General features: G+C 42.9%; 1 protein-coding gene across 1 annotated transcript in view; it reads right to left on the bottom strand.

The window, feature by feature from the left end:
* The window catches only part of LOC119559383 (irregular chiasm C-roughest protein), a 125,508-nt gene that overhangs the window by 53,155 nt on the left and 49,722 nt on the right, over positions 1-22,631 (bottom strand). The gene's annotated exons all lie outside the window — the stretch shown is intronic.

The following is a 22,631-nucleotide window of genomic DNA, read 5'->3' as shown; positions in this document are numbered from 1 at the left end:
AGCCCACTGTCTGTTATTTACTGAGTAAGTAGCTTAAGATACTCGGCCCTCCGGATAATTTTCCAACTTACGCAACACAGCCAAGAAAGCTGTAGGTCCTATTCGCCCTTCACCAATCGTCCTGCCTCAGCGGGCGTGGTCGTGTGTGGACAAATCGAGTTTCGCTGCCGATATTCAATTTTATAAATTGAAGCAAAGTGAAAGCGGAAAAAGTGGAAAAGAAATTGAATTCGTGCCGGCAAAATTTGTAAAACTTACGTACGAGGAATTTTCCGCACGAGCTTGACGCAAGGTTGATTACATCATATAGAGTTTGCTATTGTATCGTTGCAATTAAGAAAAGCCTTTAAGTCGAGACCCACCCTTATTTATCGCATCTTTTAGCGAAGTGGGTGTAAAACTAATGCAAGAACAATAAATCCACCAAATGGGTTGGCCATAAATTTCCGAAATTTGCATTCGGAGAACCCACACGAATTCTGTCGCCGCTTGGTTACAAGCTGGATTCAATTGCAATTGCCATCGACAAAGCCACCAAGTCTTCTTTGCCATTTCTCCAACGAATTGGACATAATTTAGCCTCAGTTGACAGTTGCTTTACTTTGCATCCCAACTGGATATATTTCCTCTGCCAGCTTTACTGCTCGGGGTTAAGCTCACATTTTTTCCAGTTTGTAGCGAACAAAATGCAGCCAGCATTAATAAATTGACCACTTTAACAAGATTTTTGGATCTCCAATCGAAAGAACCGAAAATTGAATCGATATCATCTGCTGGCATTACAGTTGGCTTAAAACTGATTACACACTGACTCGCACAAGTTTATGCCCAAGTGCCCGAACACCTACACATGTAACACGGGTCTATATATGTATACGTATATAGATTCTCCTACTTACGCCAGGACAAAGTTTTTACTTCACACCCAAGCGAGATTCGAGAGCTGAGACCGAGAACCGAGAAGCACTTTGAGCCCCCATAAATCCCTCGGTTGCTGCGAAAAAGAACAACAGCCACAACTACTAAACTATGGCAAAAGTTTGCAGTTCAAATCAGTAAAAAGTCAACTTTAGCATCCGAAGCACCCGAAGAGAGAGCGGGATGGCAGAACGCTCCGTACCGAGCGCGTTAGCAATATGGCACTGGAAGCCAAGTGGAAAAATCAACGAAAACAACGAGGCAATCGCACTGGCACGCACACAGTCACACATGTCCACATGGCGATGACAGTGGGAAAAGCGCAGCGATGACAAGGACAACAAGGACATTGTCCGCCATCTTGCTTCGCCCAGTTCTGCCTTTGTATTGGCCATTGCCTGCCAATTGACAGCCGGCGCTGAATGCATTTCCTGTCCAGCTGCAGTTTGTTTTTGCTTGGGAGAGTGGTACTCGTGTATGGTGGCCATAGCGAGGAGTGTCGGAAAAGTATGATTATACACTCGGAAAATAAGAGAAGGGCTTGAGAACAGTGCCGCAAGAAGGTAGGGGCACATATTTTCTTATTTAAAACAATCAACTTTAAAAATGTAAGGATATGTTTTTACAGGAACATATATAATTTTTCTTACAAATGATATCCTTATATAACTAACTTAAATAGTTCATTATGATACAACATTTTATAAAAACTTTTAGGCATTTAAATAATTGGATAAATCCTGCAGGCCGATTTATATTTCATGTTAAGTCATCGGGATAATTCAAAGTGTGGTTATAGTAATAAAATGCTTGTTTTGTAATTCTTGATGCCTTTCATTTAATAGTTTTAGTGGACATACACCTGAACTTTAAATGAATTTTAAAGATATTCTTTAATTAGCTTCATAATCTAAACGTTATCTAGGCCACAGAAACCTCAAAAAGGGTTTTAAAATCCAATAATTTCCCATATTTCACTGTGTTATCTTTTCACTAAGCGATGCATTTTTAACATTTTTGATTACACCCTAAATACCTAAGATCTTAACGAAAAGCAGATTCGTGATAACCGCGTTTTAAGTTGCAATCCGATCCTCTTAAAACTATATACTAAAAGAAAATTCAGAAAAGGCTGAATGGCTAATTCAATAAAAATTATAAACTTAAAGATATACGATATTACTGTTGGAATACTGTGTGAAGATATCATGTTGCCAGAAAAGGAAAGGTAAAAGCCGGTTAATTGCAGGAAATATTATCGTAAAACTGACGCACGCCTTTTCAAGTGGCTGGCGTGCACGCTGCCTTTATTTACATACATTGCATGTGGGAGGTGGGGAAAACTGCTGCACCCTCGCCCAGCAAACATCCATACATCCGCTCGGGAAATTCGATTTCCACGGGTTAAACGTAAATGCTCGACGGACGGACGGTCAGCGCTTGCCTCGGCTCGCCCAACTTTTCAACTTGTGCCAATCAAACAAGTTCAATAACGGTAATTAACAGTCCAACGCAAATGCAGTTGCAGTTGCTATTGCAGTTGCAAAAAGGCGGTTGCCATTGGGATGGCGCACTGCCTGCAATTTGCGAAAAGTTCAAAGCTATTAGCATGTCGATGCCTCAACCTGAACGGATGTCGATGTGGTGCCGACTGCCGACTGCCGCTTTCCGACGACAGAAGTTTTCCGCCTAACTCCCGGTTCAGCAGCCTAATGGTGGAACTGCCCGCCGTCGGTTAAAGGCTATTAGCCATGCTTCTGGAATGGAGGAAACTGGTAGTTGTGGGGGAAACAGGCGACAGGCAGCCAGTTTGGCCATTTAGGCCGGCACGCCGGCTTTGTCCGACTGCACGCCTCTCCGGAGCTCTCGACATGCCAGTTTTGATTGAACCTGATGGACCCGCTAACCCTCTAATCAGATTTAATTGTGAATGATGTATAGGGCCACTCACAGCGAAAGACGCCAGTAATGGGTATTAATGAGAGGGGTTGGTGGCGCGGGAGTTGGGGAGGAAGTGCGTCAAAGGCCCGTTAAACGCATGATACTTAGAATGGATTAAATTATAATACTAGGCACATTATGGCTAGTAAAGCTTTGTTCTCTGTGCTGATAAAATGTAATACAAGACCCGAATCATTTTTAAAAATCCTAGTTGTGCAACTGGCAAATCTTTATATTTCCCAGGAACTCGCATCCAAAAGTTATGGAATACCTGAAGCTTATATTATGAACCATCCTTGCAGCTCATCCATCTCGTTCTCATATAATGCGCTTGCCAAGGCTTTTCCTCGTGTTTGGGCTAATAAACAGATAGTTTGCAATTGGCTGCTACTGGCTGTTGTTGCCAATGTGCCAGCGGATCTATCAATTTGTAACATTTTCAGGCTCCCACACCCATGAACGGCATCCGTATTCACTTACGACTTTGAGGAGGAAAAGGAGACCATGAATCCGGCAACCTGATGGAGGGAATCCGACAGAGAAGTGGGTGGAAAGTGGGCATGGTCTGGATCGCCTTGCAGCTCCGCATTTTTTCTCCTCCCTTGAAGCTCCAGATCCAGCAGCCACTTTGGCCACAGAACTTGAACATGAGTGCAATCAAATGTATTACATTTTGTGCAACTTAAGCGGCGGCTGAAGTGCCGAAGACAGCCGGCGAAGAGAGTGCGGACAGGGGATGTGGACCATATACATACCATATATATGTCGGAGGAAGGGCGGCGGGGCAACTGGGATGTATCCGCCTTTGGGTGCAATGATTTCCTGAAAAACTTCAGTCAAGGCTGAGTCTGGATGAAAAACTAAGCAGATGAGGTGGGCGGCGATGGGCGGGAAAGTGGGTAGAAGGTAAAGGCGGGTGCACACAGAGAGACGCCGTAAAGTATGCAACATGCGCCATAAAAGTGGGCCAAACAAGGAAATTGCTAGAAATGCATTTTGTGGCTTATGAGCCGTGGTGGAAGGGAACCGGAGAGGGGAGAGGGGACAGGGAAAAGTGGAAAGAAAATCGGAGAGCTCGGAAAATCAATCGAGTTTGTTCGACAAATATCCGCTCAAATGGAAATTGACAGGAAAGCCCGAAAGAGATAGGTACGTGGGGAGTAAGTGCATGGCAATTAGATGTCATCGCAGTTAAACGATTTTAAACCATGACAAATTCACAATGTTTGCTCAATTGGCCATAATGCCCTGATTGATGACAGGCTCAAATAGGCAAAGAGGGTGGACATGATATGATTACCCAACCATTTCCATTGCACTGTTTGCCCACTAATCAATGAAGAAGTCGGAAAAGCGGGGCGATGCAACTACCATTTCCTGCCGCACTTCCTTGCCTCAGTCTCAATCGGCTGTCATTGTCCTTGGCGCTTGTCAAACAAAGCAAAAACTTGCTAAATTCTCCGCTCAAACAGTTCAGGCATGAAAAAATTTGCCAGAGAGACACGAGGGGAAAACCGGTGGTAGGTGGTGGGTGGAGAGGCGAACGGGTGGTTGGCAAGTAAAGTAAAGCAAAGAACTTTATACCTAAAAGGGATTTATTTGATGACTTGTCTAACTCGTGCCCTTCGCTCTTCACACGACCCGGCCACGCCCACGCCCGACTCCCACCCCACTTCCACCCACTTCCACCCACTTCCTCCTCATTTCCGCCCCCGCCAGACTGCCCCGGCATGACGTAGCACTTTTACAAATGAAGTTTTATAACTTTGCCTCCGTCTGATTTGTCAAAGAGCGAAAGAGACACGGCGCCCAAAAGTGAAATGCGACAAAATGGAATGAAATTAAATGCATTTTGAAAAATGATAAAGTTCTTCTTTACAAGGAAAAGGTTTTCCCTTTGGTCTTCTGTCCAACTTCAAGCCAAGTCACACAAATCAGGGGGAACAGACAATGACTTAAGGTATTTCATTTACTCACAGCTTCCGTTTGAAAAAGGGTTTAGCTTACCTGAAAGAAAAAGAGGTTTAACAATAAGAATTTTTTCAAAACAGGGAGTACCAAAATATTATTCTAAATTATAAATGATTTTAATTAATTTGAATGGATGCAATTCAATATTATAGATACGTTTTACGTTCTATTTTGCTAAATTTGATTCATTCTAAGCCAGTTGTATCAGTCTGACTAAATGGGTTCTATTTAACTTGAAAAATCTTTTATCTATTTTGTTCAGCTAAAAAATTATGTAACACATAAATCGAATTAATGAGCTACCACCATAAACCATTTTGTTAACATATTCAACCATTTGGCCATTTCAACAACGAACGTAAAGTGATATCATATCTTATGTTGGGTTCTCGAAACCACAATTAAATAAAGCGCAACCATTTAATTTACCAAATAGCGGACGTGTATGTATATACATTTGTTTAATGTTCGTCGTATTTCGCCGGTCAAAGCGCATACATGTGCACGAAAGTCCTGGCTAAGGACAGATAATGATTAAAACCAACGCTGACATCGTTGTCCACAAGCTGTTAAAGCCACACAAAAGCAGGGAGAGAAAGGAAAAAACTAATTTGACAAAAGTTTCGAACGCCGGAGTCAAGGATGCCAACTGTCGAATCCTGGGTGGGGTCCAGTCTCCCGTCTCCTGGTCAGAACTGCAGCAGTACAAACATTTGCTTTTGGCCGCTGGCTTCGACTATTTCACAAAAGCGCATAATAATTTTCACAGGATATGAAAAAACTTTGAGTTGGCTCTTCCGTTCGCCCGCCAACCTGCATGTGTGAGTGAGTGCGAGTGCGATGCGAGGACGAGTGCTGGTGTCGGTGTGTCCTGCGGCATGCCATTTGAATGCCACACTTCGTCCTGCCCGCTTTCACTTTCCCCACTTCACCCCGCCGTTGTTATAGTAATTGGGCAAGTCGCTGGCTAAAGTGGCGTCAGCAGCCAACTAGCGACCATCCGACCGACAACGGCAGCATCCAGGACGACACCACTTTTATTAACAAATGCCGGCGTGTGTGCTGCTGAAATTTGCTAATTGCCACTGTTGTCTTGTCGCACTTTGCCGGCTATTAATTGTTTTTTTAATTAAAAATTATTTTCGTTAGAAATAACAAATTTGGAGAGGTACGCAGGGAAAGAGCTCTGCGTAAATTGGTCGAGGGTTTATATTCCTTCGCCTAGGAAAGACTTCGTCCTCGTAAAGCAAACATAAAATATGCTAAGTTATGTCTGAAGTGGGATTAAAATTACCATAGACTTGATAGGTCGTATTTGTGAATTTATTCAACGTGAATCGATAAAACTGATAGTTAAATTGGAAGATTTTTTAATAAATCTTTCAGCCACGGGCAATCCAAGATTTTCAACATGCTACCATAAAACCATAAGCTATAAATTCGACATCACACAATTTATCTCCCTTAGACTAGCTCCATCAGTTGGCATTTGTGCTGCAGCACGATAACTCCACGGCTTTGTGTCATAAAGTATATTTTCGGGGTATCTAGTGGCTTGTACCCCTCGCTGGGATAGCCTTATCCCTTTTTACTTTGGCGTGATGGCAGCAGACTCGCCAGGATAAATTTTCAGTCACGTAGATGGAGATGACGCATCCCACCTTCCCACAGGGGCTTTCGGCCAGGTCAAGGGATGAAGCAGGGGGTGGAGTGGGTGGGTGGGTGCATAACTCACGCTTCTCAGCGCCAAAGTGCACTCAGCTTCGCCCTTCTCGCCCCATCCCAACTCTCCGTTAAGCCAATAATAAATTTCTGCAACAATTTTGTGCCAAAGCTGCAGTTTGTCAGCATTAGCCGGCTTGAAGGCCCTATTCCCATAGAACTTCCCTTGATCGATATTGGATTCCCATGCTTTAATTTGGCCCCGAGGCGACATAAATGTATTTATAATTAACTGAAAGGCCGCCTACGCAGTGCACATTGTTCGAGCCAAAATGGGGTGGTTGCTTCCTGAAAGGGGAGAACTGGAAGCTCGGAGATTACAACTTCGTTTAGTGCTCTTCTTTCTGGAGTGTGTGGTATGACAAAAGTTTCTGGTAGTCAAATCTTGGCATGTTAAGTTGTAGCTAACTTTTTGTAAACTCCCAGAAATCTTTGACGGGGAAGACGGGGAGTCCCACATCCCTCTGCAGGCGATTGTGTGTTTGCCGGAGAACTCTTTGTAACTGTGTGCAGAGCATTTAATTAATGCAATCAGACCAAAACAAAGACAACAGTTTGCAAACAGGGTGAATTTCATTAAATATTAAGAGCATGAAAGCGTTTGTAGTACAATACGATAGTTTTATACGCTTTTAAAGGTATTTCTTGGAACAAATTTGAACAATAGAGTAGGTATAGTTAAGGAGTTTGCAAGCATGTATAGGCAGTAGTTTGAAAATTTGGAGTAGGTGAGCAAGGAAGAACGAAAGTTGGTGCTGGGCCTATAAGACGCGTTAGTGCTCCCCCCAAAATTACCCAGAAAGTTAAATAATAGAACAATATTTCAGGAAAGCACCAGTTTGTCGTTCTTGATATAACACAAATGTGTTCAGTGGAGGATTAAAGGTCACCGCAATTCATAATCGAATTCGTATATCTGCATGTGCGTCAGTAAGTACCCACGCACACGCACTGTTTGCCTTGGCTCAGAATAAATACAATTTCGACACCGCCTGCCCACAGCGAATTATCATAATACTGGCTCAACAACAGCGGAGTATCCTCCCACCCAGAAGGAGTAGAGCTCATTTCTGGGGCGCGACACAGCCGACTCATCCTCGTCTACTTGTAATCGCACATGAACAGACACAATATTTACTGCTCTAATTAATAGTCACGTACACCGCCGGAGCTGGAGATCCTTTTGGTCTGGTGGGATTGCCGGCGGATTTAATGAGCTTGAGGAAGGGGCTTCATGAGGACAAATGTTGGTCGTTTGCCACTTGAAGTGGGAGCTCATCTCAAGGATTAGGCCTTGATTTAATTTGATTTGCAAGATATCTCGCTGCCATCCTCCCCAAACCCTGTTTTGGTATCCTCCCGCTCCGTTTTGCCAGACTGGCGGCCAATTTTTTCGCGTATTATCTTTGCCGGCCGCCAACGAACCGAAAACACCAAAACAACGTGACTGGTGCATCCTATTCCCGCGCCGAATCTCCAAATCCCGCCATGGAATTTGGAAATTCCTGTCTGGACGGGATTTCCTATCCGAGGAAAGCAGCGCATAAATGCAGCCCACTGGCGGCCATCCGCCCGATTATGCATGTCCCCCTGTTTCATATTGATGATGTGCCCAGCCCAACCCTCAAAATAGACCCAAAAAATAGTTTCGGACCGAGAGCAGAGCAACTCGGTTGCATAGTTTTGCTTTTGGCTTTGGTTGCGGGTTCAGATTTTTCGTTCGGAGTCGGAGTTTATTTTGCCAGCATTTTTTCTTGCCAGGCAGGCTACCATTTTGCCAATTGGCCGCACCCATCTCCAGCTTTCGGTGTCCACTGTCCAGTGTCCGGGGTGCGATTGTGTTTGGGCGGGAGGAAATCCTGGCCAGCCCCGCTCTGAGCCGCCAGCGATTGCCATTTCGGTTCTAATCAATTTTTTTGATTGCCAAATGCAAAGTCGGCAGGCCGTGGCTGGGAACGACTTACGCAACTGGGTACCCAAAACCCAGGGAAAAAATGGTGGAAAACAAGCCTGGCACAACAGGAAGATAGGATTGGCGGTATGGAAATGAAATTGAATCGAAAGGATGGATGCGGCCAGATGCTGGTCCTTGGAATCGACTCTCCCACCGAGAAGAAATCTGGATCAGCCGCCTTATAACGATCCGCTACTTGCGCCTTTTATATTCATTCGGGTCCAGGCTATTAAAACCCACTTTGATTTAATTAACCTCCGCGCTGCCCCTCTTTGGTCTGATTTAATTCACGTTTTCCACTCTATTTGTTTACTCTCTTAATTTGCTACACATTTTTGCTAATTTTCTTTGTTTGCTTTGCCCAACTCAGCCCCATTTCGAACACCAATGTTTTCTTCTGCACTATTTATGTGTGTTTAATTGCAACTCATTAAGCATATTAATTAAATCGCCACATTTATGCAATAAAGCTGCGGTATTCTGCACTGGAACGAGAAGGTCGGAAAGTGTAAAAAAGGGATAAATATGCACAAAAAGAGGTTGTCATATATTTCAATTTGCCGCAAAAAATATTCCGCACACAGACACAAACAATAGCGGCAAATTAACATGGAAAAACACAACTGGAAAAAACGTAAAAAATTATATATTTGCATATCGCAAAACAATAAAGGACCTATGGGGACTATGCTGTAGAGTACCAACTATAAAATACCCAATTTTAATATTTTTTTAAATTTAAATATGACACACTTTGTCTAGCTGTTTGTAGCTAATTTATACCATAATTCTAGTTTCTATCCCTATTCACATCCGAAAGCAAATCATATTTGGTGGTATATCATACAACTTAAATGACTGGTAAGCTATCATCTAGGCTTAACTCCGAAAAAGGATTTTCGTGATAGGATTTACTTTTGATGCAGACTTTACACGGGGGTTTTATTAATACCACTGGGTTGAATTATATAAGTAATGCGCCAAAATTACTGGCTTATTAAAAAATACCTGACCACAATTAAAAAAGAAAAAGGAGGAAAACAAACGAAACAGTAAAAATTAAATTAAAAACCAGAAATGGAATTTAATTAGTTTGCACAGGGCATAATGAGGATTTATTTCCGCATATATTTTGGCATTTATGAGTGTAGATTTATTGATGGGGGGACATCTGCATAAATCGAAATGAGACACGTGTTCTAGCACCTTAATTTCTTTTATCAGGATTCGATGAGTGCACACATGCAATTAGGAAACTGTCAAAGGCAACAAATGGACGCATTCTGAACCCAGCCCTGTCGCCTTGTCATGCAAATTACAACCGCCCAACTTGTCATCCTGGTGACATTGAAAAGTTGTTGGGAGGGCGGTGAAATTACCTTTATTTGCGCGACTCAGGAGGCGTGAGGAGGTGCCACGTGTTGCTTACATAATGCACAGGGGATGCTCGGACGAGGGTGTCCTGGGCCGGAGATGCAGGGAGATACAACCGTGGGCACTCGGGATTACCAAACGGGGAAGGGCCTTTCGCCATTAAGCGTTAAATTGAGTTGCACAACCCGCCGCGAAACGCCAGAGCATTTAATACGGGGGATTTTCCGGGCTTAGAGGGCAGAGATCCCAGAGTTCGGGCTGTTGTCCCAGATTCAGCACTGCGGGGATGTCACTCCGGCTTATCCAGACTTGATTTATAGCTGTCTAGGCAGAACTAATCAAATTAAGAAAGCTTTTGCAAAAAAGTAAGTGTCTGGTTAAATTATCGAAAGCTTATGCCTGTCTTCCAACCCCGTTCAATTTGTCAACGCAAATAAAAATGTCTGCCTTTTTCAGTGCGTTGCAGCGCGCCTTAAAAAATATCACAATTTTCTATAAATATCTCTGTCTGGCCCCAGTGTTGTGGGCATTGCTTTCCCGGCGAAATTTATAGCTTATTTATATAACAATAAAGGGAACAACATGCAGCAACGAACAATCACTGGCATAACAACACGGCAGACACAACATGGAAATGTCGCCCCACGACGACTGTCGCACCCGCCAAAAAAGGAAGAAAATACTGCATAAATGGGGAAACTCGTATAAAATATTATGCATATGCATTCTCTGTCAGTGGGGCCCACAAATTAAACAAGACGCAATGCTGGGTGGGCCCACAGTCTTTGTCTGCCTGCTGCGAATCCTTTTCCTGACACCCCGATTTCTCCCGGTGTGGGGCGTGGCTGGGGCCGCCCTCGCCTGCAACTCCCACTTTTGTAGTGTCCTCCATTAAAAAACAACGACAGCCTGCAAAAACCAAAGGCGGTGTGCAGACCAACGCATTGATTTTTTGTATAGATGAATAATGGTCGAAGAGCGTTCACTGACTTTTCCATCGATTCTGGCCTCAAAAGTTGACAGTTCAATAAAATCTAACAAATTGTACAGCAAAAACATAAAACAAATTTATAAAAAACTCAATTAAAAGCTTGATTGAAAACATTAATATATTCATTAATTATTCATCCAAAAATATTTAAAATTTTCATACTCAAGCCATATCTCTTATACCAATCCCAAAATTAAGCACTTAAAAATCGTTTTGCTCTGAAATAGAAATTGATTAGGAAATATTTCGAGAAAAAAATCCTATACAAGTGAGTATCAAGCCAACATGGTTGTTTGCTGGCAAAAAATAGAAAATGCCATCCGTTTCCGCGGTAATAATATTTTATTGCCCACTGCCTGTTGACATGGCAAACAGCTAAAAAATGGCAATCGAATGAATTATATATGCATTCTAAATTCGCTGGAACGCTTTAATAGGAGGCATGCCACTGGTGTTTGCCATCTCTGCTGATTTCACAACTTTTTGTGGTATTCTGCAGCTTTGACTCTGCTTTTGTCACATTTATTGCGCTGGCATTGTTGGCATTTTGCAAATTAAACGGATTTCCGCCAAAGGCCATATCCGCCCGACCCTGGTAAAGGCATTTCAAAGCGATTGCACTTTTTACCGCCGCCCGCTTCGATTCGATTGGTTCGATTCCCCTTTTGTTGTCTGCTTTATTTTATTTAGTGTCAGTTTTTTAGCGTCCTGACAAATGAATTCCTTCTTTTTCGCTGCCATTGTGGTACCATTTCTTTCACGTTAATAAAAGCATAAAATACATGGATAGGAAGCGAATGGTTGCACGAGTAGTCGATGGTACTTTTGTGTATCTTTAAGATGGAAAAAACATGTTTAAAATTCCACTTATATTTTTTTTCCTGTGGTACTATTTTATTTTAAATTTGTGTTACATGAGGTCAAACAATTGTTTAGTTTTTTTCAATCGGGCATCAATAAACCTGTTGATAACCTCATTACATGCCCTTAATGTGATTATTGTTTTTGACTTGACATTGCTTGGTCACGTTTTAATTTATGTCGCTTGTTAATTAAGCATATTAGACACCAATGAACTGGAAATGGCAATTAGCTGTCACGAATTGATTTACAGATGTGTCATCGAAAAAACAAGCCAAATTGTTGTAGAATAAAATGCTTAATAAGCCAATAGAGTTGGAATAATTATGGAATAAATTTAATTACCACAAATTATGCATAAATTCCTCCATTTGCATAGAAAAAACATCTGTATATGGATGGAATTGGAAATGGACTTATACATTCTCCAGTAGCCCCAGTTGGCAGTCGGAGTCGTTAACTTGTTATTCAGCAATCGCATTCCGGCAACAAATTTAAATATCCCACGACAGCTTAACAAAGTTTTTGTCTGACCTTCGGGAAGGGATACATCTTACACCTGGCGACCGTTTCTCATTAACATATTGAATTTTAATATCATGTCTACTTGGTCCTGGTCCCCAGCCTCTCCTATCTTCGCTGCGCCCGAAAACCGCAGAAAACATCCCTCGAACGAGCCGCAAAATTCTAAACTACTTTCGCTCGGCATTTGCATTCCACGCTCAAAAGCCAAAAGAAATTACTGCGGCAAAGCCCAAACATAGAAGGAAAGCCGGGGAAAATGGGAGGGGAAATGGAAAATTCAGGGAAAGGCAGGAAGATCCATCTGCATATTTTTCTGCTGAGCTGCGGAGAGCATGATTAAATGGCTGCCAACGCTCTTAATAATGACGTCAAAAGTATTTGCATTCAAATTGCGTTGAAATATTCGGGTAAAAAATTCGGAAATGTACAGATGAATTTTTGATTTCGGTCGGGAAATTGATTTTTAACGAGGCATGTTTAAATGATTTATGAACAGCACAAACAAATTTTAAGTTTATTATGAATGCAGCCAGACAACCAAGGCTTTGAAGTTCATTCAGCGGGGCAGTGAGTTCAAAAATAATTTAATTTTTGCTCGAAGACAGCGAGTACTCAAAATTGTGCCAATAATTTATCGATATTTGGCAGAGCCACGCCCAAACCTCTTGCCAACATAAATCTTGGAGAAACTCCACATAAATTTCGGTCGACAAGTGTCCAGTTAAACAGGCCACAAGGAAAACCGCGAGTGGGTGTTTCCCGGTTTCCCGACCAATTCCTCCCCATACACAAGCCGAAATAAGTAGAATTCATTTAAAATAAAAATTTCAGGAGGTCTCATTTTAAATATAAAAAATATTTATGTTAAAATAATATTAAAATCTAAGAAATCCTGTATCTCCGGTGGGATCATCATGCAATTCACAACATTATATATAGTAGTTGTCTTCGAAAACACTCTCGAAAGAAGCTAGGGATCTGTAAAATAAATGGTTTCTTGCCAACTTCAAAGGACAAAGAAACTGGAAATTGTATTATTCCGAGTGTAGTTTCATCCAAATGACACACAATCGGAAGCTTCCAAAACTTGGCTCTACAATTTGTCACTGGGTCATTTCGCACATTAGAAATGAACTGGCTGAAAAAAGCGCAGAGAGGTGGAGTCCCTTTTTTCCGCTCTGTAAAATAATAAATCATGAGCACATAACACAGAAGCAGTCGGAAAAGTGGTTGAATGTCTGGCGCCGGAAAAGTTCTGTTTTTCTTCAAATGTCCAAAGACCCTCTGGCGCTTCTGCTTGTGTTCTTCTGACACAGTTTTCAATTTGTGGCTCGCTTTTTTGGCACCCAGCTCGGCTCTGAATAATTGCCGCAAAACAGCATAAATCAAAGTGGCTCTAATTACGGTTGCATGCCAGGTGATTAATTAAGCCGCAAAGCAGGTGCATGTGCATCAGAATGTGCCCTTGCAGGGTTAATCATTCCATTTAAATATCATAATTTTCATCCGGCTCAGCCAGTCCAGCCGCTTGTGCTCAGCATTAAATATCAATTAGATGGCCAAGGAAAACGGGCTTTGAGCCGAGCGGAACGAAATGACTGACTGACTGACAGTCGGACTGTCAGGGTCATAATTATCCCATTTTGGCTTTTGTGTGTGTCCTGTGGCCAGGGCTGGCAGTGCGGAAATTGAATTTTAGGTAATTTCGTTGCATGTCATTAGGCGCAATTATGTAATAAGAGACTGGGCCAAGTGTTGATCGATGCAGTGGTCCGAACCGAAGAACTTGTCCTGGAGCAGCCGGCCCGACCCCGAATGATAATTAAGCTGGGGCGCCAGGTGAGTGGGCGGCAATTAGGTGCATGTTTGCGGTCGAGTTCGGTAGTGTTTGCCCTGTCATACTTTTTGGCGCTCAAGTGGAAATGCATTTTAGTCCCAATAAGTAACAGTAAACTTTCCATAAATGCCAGCCTTTGTCGGGCCTTTTATATTCAATTTATTATCTCCATCTAAGCAACTCGGTTCCAAACAAAATTAATTCAATAAAGGAAACTTTCCGCCCAAGCGAAAAATCACTGACCCATTTTGAAGTGACCTAAAATGAAATTGTCCGAACTTCCTTTGCACATTTCTCAACTTATTAATTTTCCATTAAATGTTACAAGCAATTAAGCCCGAACAAGCAACCGAATCGAGGACCCGGGCAAAAATTATCAACACGTTCCGCTTATTAACTGCCTGCAAAACGTATATTTAAGCACATTCGCACATAAATAAAGAAAACGTCGAGCGAGCTCCTAAGGCTGAAATCCTTTCGGAAATCTGTCGCAATTGTTTGAGTTATGCCCGGGGCGGCAGGGGATGAGATGGGTCTGGCATCCGGGAAAATATTGTCGAAATACATATCCGGCAAGGCATTGAGAATCAAAAACATTTAAGTTCAAATATCTTGCGAGGTTCTGGAGACTGTGCGTAAATTTTACGCCTTCCTGGATTTGCCACAGACTTTGGGGGAGCAAGGATGTGTAAGGATTCATCATGATGCGTCTGATTCTCATTTGTGTTTCTTGTATTTGCGCTTTGATTTAGATTTATGCACGATGATATGCTTTAAAGCGGAAGCCAGCGAAGGATAAAGGCAGTGGCTTGGGGTGCATATTTGGTGTATGGCGGCTCAGAGGCGGCAGGGTCCTGAGTCCTTGGCTCAGGACACTACGCCTGAGAAAGCTGCCAGCAGCCAGCTGCGCCACTTGAAGCAATTTATGAAGCATTTTACTTACTTAGCTGCTGATTTACTCCTGTCTCTCCTTCGCCAAATACATATGTGTATCTGTACATACATACCCCACCCTGCAAGGACCTTCAGCCAAGCACATGTGTTTGCAATTTTTCTATGAATATGAAATAAGTCCTCCTTCGCATGTGCGTAAATAAACAAACGGAGCTCCAAAAGCCGAGGCTCTAGTGGCAGTGCCGGAATGCCAGCAAGGACTCACTGAATCTGAGTCCTGCGATCGAGTGTTTACCCAAGGCGTTGCCAGCTCCGAACGAAATACACAAAGCACACTTTACGGCTGCCAGGCAGCTAACGAAACTTAATGTGCGTTTTATGCAAAGTGGGATCTTTGAAGCCGGAAGAAAAGGGCTGGATAACCCCCATAAATCTTCATCCGTTTCCCTATCCCACAAATAATCATCAAGGTCGGGGCTGCTGCGAAATTCGATCTGATGCCAGACAACAATGATGTTTAAATGTTACACATGGCAAAAACAAACCGTATTTGGCGGTTATTTAGACAGTAAAAGCGAAATCCAAGTCACAATTTTTTAATGAGCTGCCCATTTAAAGTAAGAATATATAATACGAAATGCCTTTAAATCAACTGTGCTAGGGCTAAAATAATATTTTTAAATAACTTCGAGGAAGAACTTTAGGTAAACTATTTGGAAAACAATTAAATTTGTATATTTGCAGATATTGCAGATTTTTGCAAGTGTATGCTGGCGAAATGGGGCCGGAGAATTAATCATAATTGCTCAAAGCCAAAGGGGCTGGAGGAAGCCAGGACTCTCGGTTCGTTAGGGCATCAGCCGCCGTCTGGCCTTGTGTTGTTGTCTATCCGATGATTTGCCAATTTCGTCTGGCGCTGTCTGTTTGGCTTGTTTACATAAAAATATTGCCAAGATGAACACGACAAACGATGACGATGGCTGGGGCTTGAGCAAAACATAATGAGGCAGACAACAGTCCAGACGAAAATGGGAAAAGTGGAGCCAGACTCTCCCGGCTTTGCAGTATCTGCCGATTGCAAGTGGTTCGGAAAAAAAGCCAGACAAAGTGGCAAATACACGTAAATGCGTGACTTTCACTTTGATGTCGCACCAGAGGAAGGCAGCTGCCAGGATGTATCCCAGGCAAGTGTCGATTTGACCAAAGCTAGTTCTTCATTCCGGCGAAATACTGCGCTGTTTGCATAGACAGGCACGTGCCGTTTGCGGGCTTTTCCCCTTTCGAGCAGCTGCAAAAGCTGCGAAGTAAGCAATCAGACAGGTTTTTCCTCAGAGCTGCATTCAAGTGTGATGAGATGTCCGAAAACAAGACATTAAGGGGCGCTTTCAAGGAATATCACTTCAGAAAAAAGGTGCAAAACCTCAGGACGGCAATCTGACCGGGCAAACACAAATTCTGCAGCTCAAGTCAGATGCAGAAAGTTGTAAGAAAGCAGGAAAGCCAGTCGGGTTGCAGGTGACACACCTTGAGGCGCTGCAGAACAAGATACCGAACCAGAGACATGGAAATTTTTGGACAGACAGTCAGACAGTCGGACAGACGGACAGATAGACGGGCGGAGGCTTATCATTCCAACCGTTCCCCGGTGAAATGAGTGCACTGGGGCGCAGGACATGTGAAGGGGTGCTCAAACCTCAAGCTGATGTCCTGCCACTTGCACTTCGCCACAGACAACTGCAGGATAATGAAGCGTAAACTTAAGAGAAAAGTGAGCTGGGAAATATAGAAATGTTTGCCCAGACTTGCGATAAAAGTTGGCCGAGCCAAATTGTGTGTAAATACTTAAAAAGTCGTTAGGATGGTCAAAAGAAGCGGTCAGAGACACTGGGAAACGCTGAAGAGGTGGGCGATGCGGGGGAGAGGCAGCCAAGTGGAAGGCTTTTAATGAGCAGTTGACGTCATCATCATTAAAAATGTGCAAGCTGCGATTCCGATGATTGATTGGGTTCTGTTTGCTCCTTTCAGCCGCCATTAAATGCGCCTGAGAGCGCGCAGCCATAAATTTGCTTAATCAAACTATTTAGCCAGCCGGTGGATGTAGATGTCACGCATCGGAAGTCAAGCTGCTGCAGCTCCATTACGGTTACGGTGCAATCTCCGTACTCAGGACCCTTGGATGTGGATGGGATGAGATGGGGACGGGATCCGGGAAGGCGAGCGCCGTAACGAGCACCTCACATGTGTTGCATGCTTTTAGGCGCTGCTCAGACGACACACATAATCCTAATTAATTGCCGGCATCGGCATCAGCATTCAGGCAGCAGGATCCATCCAGGAGCAGAGGCTCCTCCCTGCCCATCCCAGCCGCCAGGGAGTACGCAGCGAATGCTTTCTGGCAGGTGCATGTGAGCACTTCGTGCGCGCCATTTACCCAGCGAGTGTTTGGGCGGATGTGGGGGTGCACCACTGAGAGAAATGCAGCGGCAACCGCCTAGGCTCACAAATCAATATTATTTCGAACCTTTTGCTCTTCAAGACATTTATATTTTCAATATTAATATTTAGGACGCACTTTTGTAGTTTTTTAGCATTACATTTTTAAACTTATTCTACGAGTAATGGGTATAATTCTAGATATTATCATTTTCTCTGCCGCCGCTTTGCCAGCATTCTGCCAACAGAAGCACTATAGAAAGGCACACATATCCACATGGTTTGCTGAGCAAATCGAAACCGCAACCACAACTCCAATAGGTAATTGTATGCTCTGACTCAGCTGACGACCACTGACTTGACCATAAGAGAGTGCTCCATAAATCTTGGCTTTAAATGTTTAAGAGTAGTCAACAATACCTTTTGATTTTATGGATTAATTCCGAAATACGACTTTTTTCCACATGTGTCCTTTTTTATGGCAGCCCTGGTATATATTCTTGATCAACAGCCGAGTTGTTTTCTCAGTTTTCAAGCTCTCGTTGAAAACTTTACCTAAGGTCCACTTTCTCCTACGATAGTTTATATGTGAGAACGGACCGGATCGAACAACTATATTTCAAAACTATCATAAAATTGATCGAAGAAATAATATAACAAAAACCAAGCTCGGTTGTTCTTGATCATATTCTCTTCTACTCGGGAAAGTTAAGGAGAAAATATATGAAACAAATTAAAACTTCGTTGTTTTTAATCATACTCTTTAGTAATTCGAGAACTTTTGTATTTTGATAGTGCGATCGTCACGACCCCTACCTCGTAAAGAGGTGTTTTTGCTTGATTCAATATAGCTACCATATAACCATCTGTACAGAGGTTATTCGTATGATTTTCATTGCATATTATGTTTTGGGCATCATGGGTATATAAACTTCAGCTTGCCGAAGCTAGCTTTCTTTTGTTCTGAATAATTTTGAAGCTTTCAAACCCACTTTTTTTGAGCACCACAAATATTAAAAGATTGCATTTCCCCCACAAAACACAAGAGAAACCATTTAATCGATGGCTGTGCTAGGCAACTTTTTTCCGCAGTGTAGCTGTCATCTACTCCGATTCCCGATACCCCTCGATTCTCGCCAGTGCGCCATTATTTCCTTTTGATTTGCTTTGGCTGCAAAAGTCGTGGCGTGTTGAATGGCGTTCTAGTGAGGGGCAGGCGACGCATTTCATGCACTCGGCTGGGCTTTCGAGTTGCTTAACGCGTTTGATGTTTGCTTCCAGCCCAGGCAGCCCCTTTCCTCGAGGCCCTTCGTCCATAAAATTTAATGCATCCTGCGAGTGTGACAGCCTGGCGGGCCTACGAATATCCCATATCCCACATAATCCGCAGGAGACATCTCTTGCTGTGGGCACGGGAAAATGCTGTAACTTTTGCGCCAGCCCAGTGATGCGAAAACCCGTTGTCAGCTGAAGGATAATTGGGTTTCACGAGCGGAATTTAATTTCTGCATCTTTAAGAGCCGGCCATGTTGATATTTGAAGACCCGGAAAGCTGCAATTGAGCTGCCCGCTCATCCCCAAGGGAAACAGAAAGAAAAATGGCAAAAGTTTTCAGCCCGGGCGGGACCATTAAGCCAGCCACAATAATCGATTCTCGAGTCGAACATCGACATCGACGTCTTGGTGGCCGGCTAATTTCCTTGTATCGGGGGAAAAGGCTTAGGAAACTTAAAAAGGGACGACTGGCTGCTGGGCCCCAAAGTATGCAACACAATTTTAATTAGTTTGGAAAAGTATTTTAATTTTTGCAATTTGAGTGCCAGAAAAGAGAAATCTTGGGGCCCACCTCCCCTGCGGCCGGCAATCCCGAAATATTTTGAAATTCCTTCCTTTAATGATTATTAACATTATTAGTTGTAATGAGCGTCGTCAGCGCGTTTTAAAGTTGGCCATTGAGGCGTGGCAACAGAAATTTGCCTGCCATTCAGACACCAAAAAAACAACAAGAGGCGCGGCAAAAAAGTGCGGGAAAACGCAGAGAAAGTTGAAAAAGTTGGAGAGAAATTTTCGCAATTATTTTTCTGTTTTAATGTAATAGTGGATTCTGCCTTTTTATGATTATTTTTTTCCTTTCGCTCCGCACGTTCTACGCTTTCAAACAAAAAAGTTTGTTTAAACTATGTGGCCGGCTGGACGGGAACGGGTTTGCCGGACGGAGTCTAGGTCTAGCGGTTGCGTCGGGCACGCCGGGAAATATGCTTTGATTTTTGGCCCGTCCATTGCGTGGAATGCAGTGTTCGAATTGTTTGGTCCCTGGTTCTCTGTGGACTCTTCCCGCACGTATATACTACATATATTTTATTTTTGGATATGCCAAAGTTTTCAAATTAAAGGCCGGGCTTTGACCGAAAGTTTTGCGGCTGGGCGGCTCTTTACCGTGATTAGTGATTGAGTTTGGTTCTTGGACTTACGCAAAAGCAGGAAGGCACTTACCTAAAAAGAGAACAAAAAACACACAGAGTGTTAATTAAAGTTTGAATAATGAGGAATGCTCGGAGGTAAAAATTGTTTGAGCCGAAGCACTTGGGAGTCAGATTATCAGTTCCATTTTCGGCCAGAATTCCCGGGGCAACTAGGAGTCTGCTTTGGGGGCATCCCGAACTTAATTACACACAACTCATTTGTCGCACACAAAAACCACTCCCCAGAAGCGCCACATGGGACTGGGACTCGGTCGTCTGGGAAATGGATAGCCCGAAACGAGGCGAGAGACGACACATGACATACAGCAGCAGCCGGAGAAGGAGCAGGAGCGGGAGCCGAAACAACAAGGATCCTGGGAGCCGTGCCCCAGCCCAGACTGTTGTTTATATGTCATAAAAATTACTCATACGTTAATAATTTAAACGGATGGCTGTTGGTGATGGGTCACAGGCGTCTGCAAATTTGCTTTGGCCAAGCCAGAAATGCCAGGACTAACAGTGAATCAATACGAAATGAAAACCAAATAAGCGACGTCCTGCCCGTTTTCTGATCAAACACAAGGCCATCACCTCGAGCTGGTTTGCTCCGATGCCCGATAAGTTTCGCTATCATGTCGGAAAATTCATATCCAAGGCAACGACAGACATTGACCATATTATCAGATGTCTGTGGGTCTGTGCGGTGGCAAATTCATTATTTCATCAATAAAACAGCACAGCAATCAATATTGTGAGCTGTCCATTTTGTTTGCTTTAGCCATTCTGGTGCAAATAAGTAAATACACGGCATATGTGTGCAATCCATATATTTATTCATGGAGCAATATTAGAAAACGGGCATCAATTTCAAATTAGTAGGCTCTCAGAAACCCATTTCTTAAGGTATGTTTGAATTTAATTTACTAAGTTAATCTTGATGAAAAAGTACTCGTATTAGGGTCTTCCCACACAGATCCATCCACCATCTACCATCCGTTGAACGGATGGTCCATAAGGTTTTGCCGTTCCGAAAATTTCCCAGTTAGTTCCCCATCCAAATTTAACGGACTACTTTATGCGATAGTTAGGCGATAATTTTGGGTGGAAACCCTAAACTCTTCTTCTTGAAAGTGGAAAGTGAAACATTTATTACGAAAACGTAAACAATGATGCCGGAAACTTTTGAAAATGGAAGGCGGCGAAGCAATAGGTATGAACATATGCTCTTTATTTTTGTAATAATTCATTGATTTAAAATTTACAGTCAATAATACGCGAACTGCCGGTGGCAAACTGAGGTGGACTAAGCAGATGGAGGTCCTGCTCATCGACATTTGGCAGGAGAACATCGAGGAGTTGCCCGGAGCCAGAAAAAATGTCCATATATACATGGAGATGGCCCAGACCCTAATGGAAGCGGTGTTTGATGTGCCCTACAAGGACGTCCGAACGAAAATAGAGAACCTGTCCAAAAAGTACAGGTAACTTATATGCGCGCAACAACATATTGGAAATCCACTCAACTATACTTTTCCTTGCAGGCAGGAAAAATATAAAATGGGGCCAAGCGGTGGCGCTCCTTCCTCATGGCAGCATTATGAGTTGGTCCACTCGTTTTTAGGCGCATACCGCATCCACAACATGGAGCAGAACACCTTGGAGAACGAGAGTATGTCCCCACACTTATATTTTTGGTTTAAAATTATCTAAAAAAAATTATTTATTGCAGATACTAGGGAATACTTTGTGGAGCTCTTGGACCCAGATGACAGGGAAGCCTCTACCTGCAGCGGCAGTCAACGCTCAGGCAGCACTGCGCCCCCTGCTAAGCGCGCAAAGGTGGACCATAAGTCGGAGCTTGTGGAGATAGCTCGAGAAAGACTGGAGGAGCAGAGAGCGCAGACAGAAATATTGTCGAGGATGGCAGACAGCCAGGCAAAATTCCAATCTGATTTGTTGGAGCTGTTAAGAAAATCAACGAATTCCTAATAAATTTATAATTTATAATAAAAAGACCAAAATGAAATGTGATATTATAGTTAAATAAAAAATCAAACAGATTTATATTTTATGAACTTTATTTGTTACATTTAGACAATATTGGGAAATAGCTGCTCTTATTTTTTCTGCAGGTTGGCAAACATTTGCAGACAAAACGAAAAGGTCCTCTTCTCCATACGAAAGCTCTCTTTGAAGAACTCGTCGTTGTTTTCCGGTATATCCTTCTCCCAAAATGTCCCGTATCGCTTCTGTTTAATATAATTCGCACTCTTTAATCGTATTTTTAATACATTTTAAGAGCACGTACCAGCATCCACACACTCCGTGGCATTTGCTCTTTTGCAGAAAAAATGCTTTCGTACAGATCCAATTCGTCTACATTCCACTCCTCTGAATTGGCTGCCAATAAAAGCTGGTTCAACTTAAGATTTTGCTGTTGTACAACAGCCAAAATAATTGGTAAATTGTTCATTTTGGTCTGGCAAAATACACTTTAACAATTTTTGCTAGTGTTTTTATTAGGCACAGCTGAACTGACAGCTGTTGTCGGATGGTAGATGGCGGATGTGCCCTGTGGGAATCGGAGTTTCACATTTGTCAAAAATCCCAACCGTTTCTAACGAATGGACTGTATGGGAAGGGGGTATATGATGCAGCATTGATAACCTTTGCCTTTTCCAAATTTTGTAACTAATCTATTGTCGGTTTAAGCTTTTGATAGTTCACATAGTATTCTGGTTGTATTTT

The sequence above is a fragment of the Drosophila subpulchrella genome, unplaced genomic scaffold (genome assembly GCF_014743375.2).
Source record: "Drosophila subpulchrella strain 33 F10 #4 breed RU33 unplaced genomic scaffold, RU_Dsub_v1.1 Primary Assembly Seq24, whole genome shotgun sequence".
In the NCBI taxonomy this organism is placed as follows: domain Eukaryota; kingdom Metazoa; phylum Arthropoda; class Insecta; order Diptera; family Drosophilidae; genus Drosophila; species Drosophila subpulchrella.
This window is presented reverse-complemented; position numbering and strand designations above follow the sequence as displayed.